The 15,330-nt window shown below is 41.9% G+C and overlaps 1 protein-coding gene across 1 annotated transcript in view; it reads left to right on the forward strand.

The window, feature by feature from the left end:
* Positions 1–15,330, forward strand: part of LOC126183387 (prostaglandin D2 receptor) — a 422,625-nt gene that overhangs the window by 338,756 nt on the left and 68,539 nt on the right. The window lies entirely within an intron of this gene.

Here is a 15,330-nt window from a genome sequence, read left to right on the forward strand (position 1 = left end):
AGTTTCAGATGCCTAATTATCATATCAGCGATGAAATAAACTCGTATACTTTCAGTAAATGCCAAAGATGAAATTTGATCGCTCTGGATAGGTACTTAGCGTTATATTCTGCGAGAGCCATCATTTGTGGTAAAATTGTCGAGCCGTATCTGAGGACAAGGGAGCGACAAAATGACAGGACGTTAAGAACTGGCCAGCGAGGCAGTGACATTGAGAGGGGCACAGGGGGCCGCCTGATAGGAATATAGAAGCGGCGCGTCTTCACGTGACACCCATGCGGAGGCGATAGCGTGATTCACGCTTTCAAGGCCTAGGTCCTAGGACAACGGCGGATTCCAAGACGCTGAGAGGACCAAACGTCGCCCGTAGGCAACACCAAAACAGTTAAGGTAAACAAATGCGTCAGACATCATTAAAGAACCACATCACAATGTACAATCTGCTACTTGTTCGTCTTACGAAAACAAAACTTACACAGGAAGACTGTAACCTCATCCTACGGACACATTAGTTTAACTCTAGTCTTGCGCAAGGGACTTTAATGCATCCTAACCCGGCGCATCCATGTACATCCAGAACTGTACTCACCCTTTCCTAATACCCAGTGCAGCTTCCGCCCCAATGACACTACAGACGTTCAGCTTCTTAACCTAATCCACTTCCTTTCCCTACGACTGAACAAACACCGTTACGCTATCTTTGCCTCCCTAGCCCATGAAAAAGTCGCTGACCTTGTACGATATGCTGGTCTCGTTTCTATGCGTTTCCAAACAAACATATCCGCCTTATAACTTCCTTTCCTACCTACCGCTCATATTTAGCCACCAACAGCTGTACCCAATAGCGCACTTTCCATCCATATCCAGCAGCGCTCCACGAATGGTTCTGCCTTGACGTCTGTATGTCCTCAATACAACTGATCTACCCTGCTGCGTGGCCTCGTCTATTGGATTTAGTACGCCGACGACATCATCTTCCTTTCCCTCCACCTAACCTTCCTGGCTATCCAAGGATCCCTCCAGATTCACCTTATTAACTTCAACCACAGGTGTAACCTCAGCTGTCTCGAAGTCAGCCCGTCAAATCCTAGGCAAAAATCGTAGACGCAGTACCCGTCGTTTCTATCTCCCTGTTTTCCAGTTACGCATCCATAGCCAATCCATTAGTGTTACTAATACATTAACACACACTGGAGTAACCCTCGACCGCTAACTCGGCACCCATCTACCAACCATCCAACAGAAAGCTAATAACAATAATTATTAAAACCATTAACAAGCCGAATATTGGATTTGTCGGAGATGAAGAGATTGGCGCAGGAGAGGAAATAGTGGACGACCGCATCAATCCAGTCAGAAGACTGATGACAAAAATAAAACACCTTATTAAGGGAAAATTTGTTGGAAGAATTTGGATGGCTGGATTTAACCCTTTCGGTACTACGTTGTAGCTCCATTGTCGAATCATTCTGTGAAGATGCAAGCCTATTGGATAGTTGTTGAATATATACAGCTTTATAGAAACATACTTCTGGATTTTAGTTTAGCTCAAATTCTGTTTCTTGTATGGAAACATACCATCCGGATAGAAAAGTTGGTTATTTCGGGCGTAGAAATAAAGTAAGATAAGTGGGGATGGGTGGAGAAAAGGAGAAGTCAGGAGCGGAATTGTTCAAGCAAAAACTACCTCCAACAAGATCTTAACTTCAAAAAAGCTCCAGCCTCGAAATCAGGTAAAGGTTTCTCAGATCCTACGTTTGAAGTGTGGCATGTTATGGCTGTGAAACCTGGACTCTGGGAACTGGTGGAGAGAAGAAACTAAATTCATTCGATACGATATTGCAGTGCCTGTGTTATTTCGAATTACGGTGGAAAGTTCCTGCAGGCACTGCAATATCGTATTTATCCGCCAACACGGCACGAGCGACTTTCAAATAAAATTTCTGTCCTGTACGGGAATATACATAATGGATGTACAAGCACACGGTTGACGCCACGAGTCGTGCTCGGATAGCCAAATGGTAAGGCGACCGCTCGCGGTAAGCGGGAGCGGCAAATGTTCTAGTAAGTTGCCACTCGAATTCAAACATCTTAGCACTAATCGAAACTGAAGAGTTTCCTCATGACTCACTCCTTCTATTCTGTCGAGGAATTCCTTGAAAAAGTAAGCTGATTCTTGTTGTATTGTCTATTGCGTTTACTTAAATTTATGGATTGACGTTTTTCGGGCTCAAACATTTTGTTTTTAACTGTTATTACTTTTATCTTGTAATTACATGTACTGACACGTTCCATGACCTTGGAGATTTGCTCCTCAATTTGGTACTACGGAACTTCACGTGTAAATAAATAAAAATAAATAAAGTGGACTGAGTTGGTTACAAACGAATGGGTGAGGAGAGAACCCTATGGAAGTCAGTTGTCGAGCAGCTTACTGGCCATCTGCTGAGACGTGACAGATCCTAGCACATAGCAATAGAGAAGTATGTTAGTGGGAAGAGACCAAAAGGGTGACTACGACTAACGTACGTAGACCAAATGATGGATGACGTGACGTGCAAGACCTACGCAGAAATTTAGAAGAATTTGGGAACGCGTGAAGAGTTAAGATCTCCTGCTAAGCAATCCTAGGATTGATTACTGCAGAAGAGAAGAAGTAAATTCAGACTTTGGTATGAAATGAGGAGGAGCAATGGACATCAGCTTATTCCTGAATATAGATAAACCTTAGATCGTCCCTGGATGGGAGACGTCGCTGCACTGGACATCAACGCTGGTCCTTCCCACACAAAACATGCGAAGAGAATTGTACCAAATGAATGGGCGTATAACACTAGTCTGCTGTGACACGTTATACGCCACTCTTCCCTAACTACTGAACAATAAGTCCTGTCACGTATAACACTAGTCTGCAGTGACACAAACTAATGTTACCCTCTGAAAGGATTTTGAGTTCTGACCGCGTCTAGTGGATGAAGGTATCGGACTTTAATTTTGAATATGGTGCAATAAACAGAGAAATAAACTTTGGGGGTTAATGAAAGTAGAAAAATTCACATACGGATGAAAAAAAATGAACGGTTGCCAGGGAATGGCAACTGAATCTCAATGTAGACAAGTGTAATGTGCTGCGAATACACAGAAAGATAGATCCTTTATCATTTAGCTACAAAATAGCAGGTCAGCAACTGGAAGCAGTTAATACCATAAATTATCTGGGAGTACGCATTAGGAGTGATTTAAAATGGAATGATCATATAATGTTGATTGTCGGTAAAGCAGATGCCAGACTGAGATTCATTGGAAGAATCCTAAGGAAATGCAATCCGAAAACAAAGGAAGTAGGTTACAGTACGCTTGTTCGCCCACTGCTTGAATACTGCTCAGCAGTGTGGGATCCGTACCAGATAGGGTTGATACAAGACATAGAGAAGATCCAACGGAGAGCAGCGCGCTTCGTTACAGGATCATTTAGTAATCGCGAAAGCGCTACGGAGATGATAGATAAACTCCAGTGGAAGACTCTGCAGGAGAGACGCTCAGTAGCTCGGTACGGGCTTTTATTGAAGTTTCGAGAACATACCTTCACCGAGGAGTCAAGCAGTATATTGCTCCCTCCTACGTATATCTCGCGAAGAGACCATGAGGATAAAATCAGAGAGATTAGAGCCCACACAGAGGCATACCGACAATCCTTCTTTCCACGAACAATACGAGACTGGAATAGAAGGGAGAACCGATAGAGGTACTGAAGGTACCCTCCGCCACACACCGTCAGGTGGCTTGCGGAGTATGGATGTAGATGTAGATGTAGATGTAGGTACATGAATTTGGAAATATATGTTTACAAAAATTGAATGTTAGTTACTGAAGTTAATTTCATTAATATTTCCCTTTGCATAGCACACAGGATAGAAGTGGACACTAAGCTGTGGGTGGCAGTAGTTACCAATAATGTACAAACTAGTAATCATAGAAAGCAAAAATTGTACTAAACTTATACTAATAACAGTTACATCTACATCTACATGATTACTCTGCAATTCACATTTAAGTGCTTGGCAGAGGGTTCATCGAACCACAATCATACTATCTCTCTACCATTCCACTCCCGAACAGCGCGCGGGAAAAACGAACACCTAAACCTTTCTGTTCGAGCTCTGATTTCTGTTATTTCATTTTGATGATCATTCCTACCTATGTAGGTTGGGCTCAACAAAATATTTTCGCATTTGGAAGAGAAAGTTGGTGACAAATTTCGTTAATAGATCTCGCCGCGACGAAAAATGTCTTTGCTTTAATGACTTCCATCCCAACTCGCGTATCATATCTGCCACACTCTCCCCTATTACGTAATAATACAAAACGAGCTGCCTTTTTTGCACCCTTTCGATGTCCTCCGTTAATCCCACCTGGTAAGGATCCCACACCGCGCAGCAATATTCTAACAGAGGACGAACGAGTGTAGTGTAAGCTGTCTCTTTAGTGGACCTGTTGCATCTTCTAAGTGTCCTGCCAATGAAACGCAACCTTTGGCTCGCCTTCCCCACAATATTATCTATGTGGTCTTTCCAACTGAAGTTGTTTGTAATTTTAACACCCAGGTACTTAGTTGAATTGACAGCCTTGAGAATTGTACTATTTATCGAATAATCGAATTCCAACGGATTTCTTTTGTAACTCATGTGGATCACCTCACACTTTTCGTTATTTAGCGTCAACTGCCACCTGCCACACCATACAGCAATCTTTTCTAAATCGCTTTGCAACTGATACTGGTCTTCGGATGACCTTACTAGACGGTAAATTACAGCATCATCTGCGAACAACCTAAGAGAACTGCTCAGATTGTCACCCAGGTCATTTATATAGATCAGGAATAGCAGAGGTCCCAGGACGCTTCCCTGGGGAACACCTGATGTCACTTCAGTTTTACTCGATGATTTGCCGTCTATTACTACGAACTGCGACATTCCTGACAGGAAATCACGAATCCAGTCGCACAACTGAGACGATACCCCACAGGCCCGCAGCTTGATTAGAAGTCGCTTGTGAGGAACGGTGACAAAAGCTTTTCGGAAATCTAGAAATACGGAGATCCCCTGTCGATAGTGGCCATTACTTCGTGCAAATAAAGAGCTAGCTGCGTTGCACAAGATGGATGTTTTCTGAAACCATGCTGATTACGTATCAATAGATCATTACTTGAGCCAGTACTGAAATGTTAATGCAAGAAGTGCAGGACTAAAGATGGACCTGAGGGGACTCTGTCTTAACTGACAAGTAAAAACCACAAATAAAGATAAATGATACTACAATTACACTGTTCATATCCCTCTGCTTATATCTGTTTTCCGTAGCAGCAATAATATTCCAATTATCTTTCTAATATGAGAAGAATGTGGTGGGGACCCATAAATTGGTATAGTATCACTCGTCAAGCTCTATGATTATTTCAGTTGCAAAATTTAATTTAAACAAAGTCACTACTTAAATTCACTTGGGCTAGTTTGTATTTTACTTTTCACGAAAATTATTCAACACTGAGCTCAATTAACTTTATGTTTCAAACGAGTTTAACTTGTTTACCTTCTTCATCACCTGTGAAGCAATTATTTTAGACAGTAACATATACACAATCTGGCACAGTACTTTTGCAAAACGGTATTTTGCAATAAGCTGAGAGTACTTTAGAAAAATTCTAACTAAATTCACTTTTGTTGATCCTTGCACATTTGACAAACACAAATAAATCTCTGGTTTATTTGAAACAGGATACTCGGTTTTATAAACACTTAGGGGGTGGGGGGCTGCGTTGGTTCATGATCAGGATAGATGATACGGTTCAAAACACAGATTTATAGCATTTGGATTATTATTAAAATCACTCACACAAATTAACTGGTCCATGCTCTGATACATATCTGTATGCATGAAGTTGGTGTAGTGTCGAAGTTGTGGAGGCAAGCGACGTGGCGGCTAACTTATGAAATTTCTTCTTGGCGACGGTTATTCAACTTATTAGAGCCATTCCATATTGCCGAGTGTACCAAGCAACAGCCAAATCCACATCCGTAGCAAAATTCCGTGCAAAGCTGCCTCCAATTGCCTCTCTTGGCACCGTCGATGTGTACCGTGCAACGGCTAGCCACCGACTGCGTAATGTTCCCACCAAGGAGCCGCCCAGTTCGACTGCCAAAACCACCTTTTACATAGCGCCATGCTACTTCCGCTGAAGAGAGACTTCCCTACGTCTTTTACATTTTACAATACTATCGCCCTAAGCATGAACCAGCTTCCAATATACATTCTTTCTCTTATAAATATACACATACTATAAAAATTCATTATTTTAAACAATCATTTATCTTTTTCCATGTATATTTTTTTAATTTTCGATTATTCCCTTTTGAGAGAGCGATTGAACTTGAGTAGTCATGATTTCCTCTTCTTTCTTCGTTCTTTCCAAATTCTCTTCATACGTTCACTGTGTTCTCTCTTGCGATCTCCGACCATCTTTTTCCCGTTCTGTTCTCCTTATGTTCTTGTTTAAGTGTGTGTTTCTGTATGATGTTTCTAAACTGCTCTCTGTTGTTTATGTTGTCTAATGTGATCCCCAGTTGTTTAATGTCTTCTTCTGCTTCAGTGATCCACTTTGTCTTGTTTTTGCTCTTGTTTACTATCTTAAAGATTTCTCTTATGAGCCTGCTTTTATTCATCCTGCTGATATGTCCATAAAATTTCATCCTTTTCTTTCTAATGGTGTCTGTTATTGTTTCTATGTCTTTGTAAATCTCTCTAGTTGGCCTCGTCATCCAAATTCCTTCCAGAAACACTGGTCCATATATTTTCCTCAGAATTTTTCTTTCCTGCTTTTCAGTCTCTCTGATCTTAGTATGACCATGGAACACTGTAGTTTCTGCAGCATAAAGTGCTTCTGGTAGGACTACTGTGTTGTAATGCCTTAGTGTCGCATTGACAGAAATAGATTTCTTATTATAGTATTTCCAAGTGAGCTTATATGCTTTTTGTAATCTGGAGATTCTACCTTTATTGGCTATTGAGTTCTGTCCTGATGGTTGGATTATCTCTCCCAGATACCTGAAGAGGGCAACTTGTGCCACTTTCCCGTATTGAGTAGTAATGGGGAGATTACCTACAGGTTTGTTTTCCATATACTGTGTTTTCTCGTAGGAGATTTGTAGCCCAGTTTTCTGTGAGATTTCGTGTAGTTTTTCCAATGCAAGTTTGACTTCCTCTCTGTTGTTCGTTATAATGGCAAGATCGTCCGCGAAAGTCAGACACTGCACCCTAATTCTCTGCTCTTTTTTAATTCCAAGCTGAATTCCTTTTACTTCCTTTTCCCATGTCCTCACAATTTTTTCCAGAACAATGTTAAACAGAAGTGGGAACATTCCATCTCCTTGGCGAACACCAGTATGAATATGAAATGCTTCTGATGTTTCTCACATGAATTTAACTTTGGAGGTTGTATCTGTTATTGAATACTTGACCTTGTTTTGCTGTCAATCCTGAACTCCTCTAAGGTGTGAAATAATGTTTGTCTGTCTATTGAATCGTAAGCCTTTTTAAAATCGACAAAAGTTACCACAGTATTTCTACATCTTCTCATTTGCAAAATTGTTTTTAAGTTCCATATCTGTTCGATGCAAGATCGACCTTTGCGAAACCCTGCCTGATACTCCCCTATTAACTGGTCCGCTTGTTCCTCTAGTGTGTTTAACAGGGCCTTTGAAAGAATTTTGTATATTACAGGGAGCATTGAAATCCCCTGTAATTATTTGGATCTGTTTTTACACCTGTTTTCTGGAGAGGATGAATTAATGCACATTTCCACTCTGCAGGTATTTGTTCAGTTTTCCAAATATTTGATATAATTCTGTGGGTTGCCTATGTGAGATTATTGTCATTTAATTTCCATACTTCTCCTATGATTCCGTCTTCCCCTGGAGACTTGTTGTTCTTCAAAGAATTGATTATTTCCTTTACCTCATTAAGTGATGGTGAATTTGAATCGGGATTGGATGTGGGTTTTTCGAAATATATTTGTTCTGTCGGAGGCTCGCAGTTGAGAAGTGAGTGAAAATATTTAGCTAAAATTTGACAGTTCTTTTTAGGGTTGGTTTCCAGTGACTTTAAATTTCCTGTCACAAATGAATGACCTTAACTACCAAAGAATACACACTCCAATATCGTAGATACACAGTTACCTAATATAAACTTTCTACTAATCGATATAAGTGTTACAGATGGAATGCAATTCCACATAAACGACATCTGGTCAATCCTTGCTTGCAAAGTTTTTCTGGTTAGAGCCGATGACAGTGGACTGTAAACGTGTTATGTGCTCTGGTGAACCACGTGTTTCCCCGTATGTGAATAATGTACGGCATCGTGTCGTTGTAGACCTCGAAAGGTTACCCGGCAGGTCTATGACGCACGGTAGTGCAAGTGGTGCGTGGCTCAGCAACTACGGGACCTTCAGGTTTCTCCTTGTTAACGAGTACCATAACAGATTTTAAAGCTGATAGTCCGGGAAAAACTGTGAAAAAAGTTGATCAATGACAGATCTAAAAGAGTCCCAAATTTCTAGTGAGCTGGGTCCCATTGAAAATCGCTTAGGCTGCTGTGTAGTGCTTTCCACCTGCAATAGAGCTGCTCATAAAATATCGGTATTTTCCCAGGAATGTCGATAAATAACGGCAACGCTTCTATTCCCGATATGTCGATATGTCTGTATCGAAATGCCAATGTCGGGTGCCGATATATTTATTTTATATTATATTTTAATCCCAATGTTTGGTAAATATTTGAAATTGTTCTTTCGAAATTGTAACAGAGCGTAATTTTACTTTCGCCAGGTGAAGGAGTCTGACTACTTTTTGAGCTTTCATCACGTCCAGTCTTTCACTTTGACTGTGTGAAGCACAAAGAAGAAGTCGAGTTGCACTGGGGGGTGGCGATGACGGTGTGAATGAAAAAAACAAGATATCCGATGTCAAGAAATAGCACACCAGTTACGTTAAAAACAATTTTAAGGCAACTAGAGTGCTATTTCTTCACATCGGCATTCTTCAGGAACAGTTGCTGAAACTGATGTATAAAAATCTAAATGACAAGTTGGTCTTTGCGGTGGGCGGAGGCATGTGAGGGGAAGTGCTGACGTAGTCGGCGCTACCAACAGAAACTACAACTTTTAACTTCACCATGCTATTTTGACACTACAACTTATTATTTCTTGTGGGGGTTTATGAAGACTCGGTTTGTGTGCCTCTATTACTAACAACAGTGAGTGAACTGAGACATTGCATAACAGCTACTGTAGAACTTGTAGCTCAAGACAAGCTCACTGCAGTGTGGGAAAAAATCTGAATACCGCACTGACATATGCCGTGCATCTCAAGAGGGGGGACACATTGAACACCTATGAAAAGATATGAAAAAAAAACTTTTTGAGTGTCCCGCTCATCAAAAAACACAATTCACTGTATATGTTTATTAGTTTCAGAAACACAGACGCGCCAAGTCGGACGATTCTTTTGATACTCCCTGTACTTTCAATGAATTATTACGTAAACCATCTCAGAAGGGACATCTTTGTCCTCGAATGCTCGGAACCGCACGAAACCATGCCTAGACCAACACTAGAGCATGTGTTATTTCCTTGCAAAACTGCCGGCGCCATCAGACGGTGGAATGGTGTAGCTGCACCATGTGCTCGTGATGCGGGAATGGTATGGCTGCAGTATGAATATGTCTCTGGAGTGTTGGCATGCGCTCTTCTGTGTAAACTGTGTACGGTGATATCATGAAGAGCATGAATCCTACGAATGTGGTCCAGATGTCAGGGACAAAGTTGCTACGTGCTGAATATGGACATGAAGTCTGGGCCGACGATAGAGAGTTCTTAGTTACACCATATGTCATAATAATTCAGAAATATAATGGGAATGACACAGAAGTAGATGACGATATGCTGGACAGATAGGATAGGAAGAAGCTGAACCTGAATGTGACTGTTGAAGCAGTACATGTCCAGAGCAACAGGAAGAGTCCGGTCAAAGTGAGCACCAACTATCTCCACCCAAACAATCGAGGCCCACTGTATTAGAACATATTGATGACAGGCTACTAGAGAACTCTTGTGAAGACTACTACATTCGTGGCTTAGATTCCTCTAGCAGACTAATGAGTCGCTATAAGTGCATTAAAAGTAAATCAAAATGCAGATTAATTCTAAATTATGTAACTATCAAAAGGCCAGCAGGAACTCGTTTCAGAGGAAATAGACTGTCGCAATTGTAAACTATAAAAGAGCATTTAATATCGCAGTTTGATAGAGCAAGTTCGTATGGATCTACAGTTCACTATTGACATCTGCAAATGTGGGCACTAGAAGCGTTTAAAATGGTTGGATTGGAAAATTTCAAAGCTTCGATTTCTTTTATCGACAATCTTAAAGCTGAATCTGGAATTCATATAGGCATATTACCACATTTGTCACACGTAAGGAAACAGAAAACGATGGTAGCATACGCCAGAAGACACAACAACTTGTGGAGAAAGTGAACATGTTTATGACAGAGCAGAGTGTGGAGAAACGAAACGTTTTGAACAGCGACCAGAGTCAATTCCAGTGTGACATGTCTTCATCATCAGCACTGTCTCACAGAGGAGAAGTCACGCGGGATAGCCGTGCGGTCTAGGGCGTCTTGTCACGGTTCGCGCGGCTCCCCCCGTCGGAGGTTCGAGTCCTCCCTCGGGCATGGATGTGTGTGCTGTCCTTAGCGTAAATTAGTTTAAGTTAGATTAAGTAGTGCGTAAGCCTAGGGACCGATGGCCTCAGCAGTTTGGTCCCATAGTCCTTACCACAAATTTCCAATTTTCACAGAGGAGAGAAAAATACAGCTAGTGTGATGCAGTCTGTAGATAGGTCTACCCACAGCTACACAACTAATGTTGCTTTATCAGTGACAGTCAGAATAACAAACAAGCTATGCATTTGCTTTCGAGGGGCAGAAGGCCGAAGAACAAAGCACTTTCGGCCCAAATATTTCAAAGAAACTAAAACAACCGACCCACGAAACGTTCATGTGGAGGCAACCGAAATTGGAAAAATGTCTAAAGAACACGTGAAACGTTTTCTAACTTCAGTCCTTGGCGAACATGTAACAAGTGAAAAGAGCCTATTGCTGTGTGATTTCTAGTCAGGTCATACAGGTCGTGTCCTTCTAGATGCAAGTTTTCCAAATGAAGATGATGTGCTGAAGATGTTACCACCGAAAACAACAAAATATTGCCGACCCCTTCTTTCCGCAGTATAAGCTCTGTATCAGAAGGATAGCTGATTTTTTAAGACTACAATGTGCCAACTCACAAGTGAAGATACACGATCGATATTTCATCATCAAACTTCACTCTGTCATTTACAATCAATCTTCTGCATCAAAGTGTACGCCTATGTTGCAATACGCTTGGCGAAGGACAGGCTACCATATTGACATACCCGTATCATCATTTGAAAATGTAATTAGTGTGGCTTTTCATATTATACTGCTGGAATGCGAAGTGATTTTGAACGCAAAAACGTGAATTTAGTGAGGTGTGCACTTTGTTTTAACTACTTAGTTAAAATCCTGCATCTGCACTACGAGGACTTATGTAAGCACTATGAGGTGTGTAGGATATGTCTGTTTCGCGCTATTATAATTACTTTAAGCAGAGGGTTTTTGGCACTGTTGATCGGAAATGACATTTACTATGGAAAATTAAAGTGTGACATAACTATAGTATTAACAATAGCGTTAGTTTAAGTTTTGCACAAAAATGCGTTAATTTTAATAACACACGGTTGAATTACTGTCTAGGACCCAAGACTTGCATATGAGTGACAGCTTTAATGCTATAAACCTGCAGTATATGTCGTCAGAACATCGATACCACTTAATGGCTTTAACGATCCACCACGTCTCGATAAACTTTTGGTATCAGTGCCGTATTTACGAGGTATAGATCCCTAGGCTGAACTTGTGGTGCAGACCCTGCCAGAGGAAATTTTTTTAAAACTAAATCACAAAAATAGCATTTTAGAGCAGTTTTCAAATTAAAGGCTTCCTCGCAGCATTTAAGGCATATTAATTAATTGTATAAAAGTTTACTATACATGTGTGAGCTCCCTGCCGCCGTTGGATAAGCAGCAAGTAGCACTCATAGCTCACTTATTTGTTTCATAGCTTAATTCTTCTCCCTCCCCCCCTAAACCATGGAACTTGCCGTTGCCGGGGAGCCATGCGTGGATCAGCGATACAGATAGCCGTACCGTAGGTGCAACCACAACGGAGGGGTATCTGTTCAGCAGTTGCAGGGACAACAGTCTGGATGATTGACTGATCTGGCCTTGTAACACTAACCAAAACGGCCTTGCTGTGCTGGTACTGCGAACGGCTGAAAGCAAGGTGAAACTACAGCCGTAATGTTTCCCGAGGGCATGCAGCTTGAGTCCATTTGGGTAAAACATTCCGGAGATAAAATAGACCCCCATTCGGATCTCCGGGCGAGGACTGCTCAGGAGGACATCGTTATCAGGAGAAAGAAAACTGGCGTTCTACGGATCGGAGCGTGGAATGTCAGGTCCCTTAATCTGGCAGTTAGGTTAAAAAATTTAAAAAGGGAAAGGGATAGGTTAAAGTTAGATATAGTGGGAATTAGTGAAGTTCGTGGCAGGAGGTACAAGACTTCTGGTCAGGTGAGTACAGGGTTATAAATACAAAATGAAACAGGGGTAATTCAGGAGTGGGTATAATAAAGAATTTAAAAAATTGGAGTGTGGGTGAACTACTACAAACAACATAGTGAACTCATTATCGTGGCTAAGATAGATACGAAGCCCATGCCTACCACAGTAGTACAAGTTTATATGCCAACTAGCTCCGCAGATGACGAAGAGATTGACGAAATGTATGATGCGATAAAAGAAATTATTCAGATTGTTGTGGGTTGGCAAGAGAGCCAACCCGGTACTACTAGAGGAAGCCGAAAGGCACGCGTTTTAGCTCACGCAGGCTGGCGTGAGGTCTGGAACCGGACAAGGAAATTAGACTAAAAAAAAACTGACGTATCTGGTGGAATACTTAACTTTAATCCGTAAATGGTGAACATCGCTCTTGACGGTACATGTTTTACAGTATCAATAGTAACTGGTAATGGCGCCTTGCTAGGTCGTTGCAAATGACGTAGCTGAAGGCTGTGCTAACTATCGTCTCGGCAAATGAGAGCGTATTTTGTCAGTGAACCATCGCTAGCAAAGTCGGTTGAACAACTGGGGCGAGTGGTAGGAAGTCTCTCTAGACCTGCCGTGTGGCGGCGCTCGGTCTGCCATCACTGATAGTGGCGACACGTGGGTCCGACGTATACTAACGGACCGCGGCCGATTTAAAGGCTACCACCTAGCAAGTGTGGTGTCTGGCGGTGACACCACACAGATAGTGAAGGGAGACGAAAATTTAATAGTCATGGGTGACTGAAATGCGATAGTAGGAAAAGGAAGAGAAGGAAATGTAGTAGGTGAATGTGGAATGGGTATAAGAAATGAAAGAGGAAGCCACCTGGTAGAATTTTGCACAGAGCATAACTTAATCATAGCTAACACATGGTTCAAGAATCATAAAAGAAGTTTGTATACATTGCAGAGGCCTGGAGATATTGGGAGGTTTCAGATAGATTATATAGTGGTAAGACAGAGATTTAACAACCACGTTTTAAATTGTAAGACATTTCCAGGGGTAGATGTGGACTCTGACCACAATCTATTGGTTATGAACTGTAGATTGAAACTGAAGAAACTGCAAAAAGGTAGCCGGCCGAAGTGGCCGAGCGGTTCTAGGTGCTTCAGTCTGGAATCACACGACCGCTACGATCGCAGGTTCGAATCCGCCTCGGGCGTGGATGGGTGTGATGTTCTTAGGTTAGTTCGGTTTAAGAGTAGTTCTAAGTTCTAGGGGACTGATGACGCCAGATGTTAAGTTGCTTTTTTTTTTTTTTTTTTTTTTTTTGCTAAAAGGTGGGAATTTAATGATATGGGAGCTGGATAACTGATAGAACCAGAGGTTGTAGAGAGGTTTAGGGAGAACATTAGGGAACGATTGACTAGAATGGGGGAAAGAAATACAGTAGAAGAAGAATGGGTAACTTTGAGGGATGAAATAGTGAAGGCAGCAGTCCTTGGGTAACGGAAGATATATTGAATTTAATTGATGAAAGGAGAAAATATAAAAATGCAGTAAATGAAGCAGGCAAAAAGGAATACAAACGTCTCAAACATGAGATCGGTAGGAAGTGCAAAATGGCTAAGCAGGAACGGCTAGAGAACAAACGTAAGGATGTAGATGCATATCTCACTAGGGGTAAGATAGCTACTGCCTACAGGAAAATTAAAGAGAATTTTGGAGAAAGGAGAACCACGTGTATGAATATCAAGAGCTCAGGTGCAAACCCAGTTCTAAGCCAAAAGGGAAAGCAGAAAGGTGGAAGGAGTATATAGAGGATTTGTACAAGGGTAACGATAAATAGTTTGGACAAGAAGAGAATAGAAGCTTTCGAAATGTGGTGCTACAGAAGAATACTGAAGATTATATGGATAGATCACATAACTAAGGAGGAGGTATTAAATAGAATTAGGGAGAAGAGAAATTTGTGGCACACCTTGACTAGAAGAAGGGATCGGTTGGTAGGACATATACTGAGGCATCAAGCCATCACCAATTTAGTACTGGAGGGCGGCGTGGAGGGTAAAAATCGTAGAGGGAGACCAAGAGATGAATACACTATGCAGATTCAGAAGGATGTAGGCTGCAGTAGGCACTGGGAGATGAAGAAGCTTGCACAGGATAGAGTAGCATGGAGAGCTGCATCAAACCAGTCTCTGGACTGAAGACCACAACAACAACAACATTGTAAATTCGCGTCGTCGTCAGTCATCTGTTTCTTTTAAACGGCTTGTGAGATAAAAGAGAGGGAAAAAAATTATTAGCGATGGATATGGACTGCTCCTGTTGTGCACGGATTCAGGGGCAATTGGCCACCGTCCGTAAGCAGCTGGAAGCTGTGTTGGCTGTGGTCGACAGTCTCCAGGCTGTTGCGCTGGGTCACGGTGACATTGGGACACACGAGGCGAGCGCTATGGCGCCTCTGGAACCTGTAGCATCGCCTACGATTTCTGATGCCACTGCGCCCTCGGATTCGGATGTCCCTGCCGGTCGACACTTGCCTGACGGTGATTGGCGAACCGTGGCGGGGTCGCGAATCCCTTGGC

Source organism: Schistocerca cancellata, chromosome 4, assembly GCF_023864275.1.
Source record: "Schistocerca cancellata isolate TAMUIC-IGC-003103 chromosome 4, iqSchCanc2.1, whole genome shotgun sequence".
Lineage (NCBI taxonomy): Eukaryota > Metazoa > Arthropoda > Insecta > Orthoptera > Acrididae > Schistocerca > Schistocerca cancellata.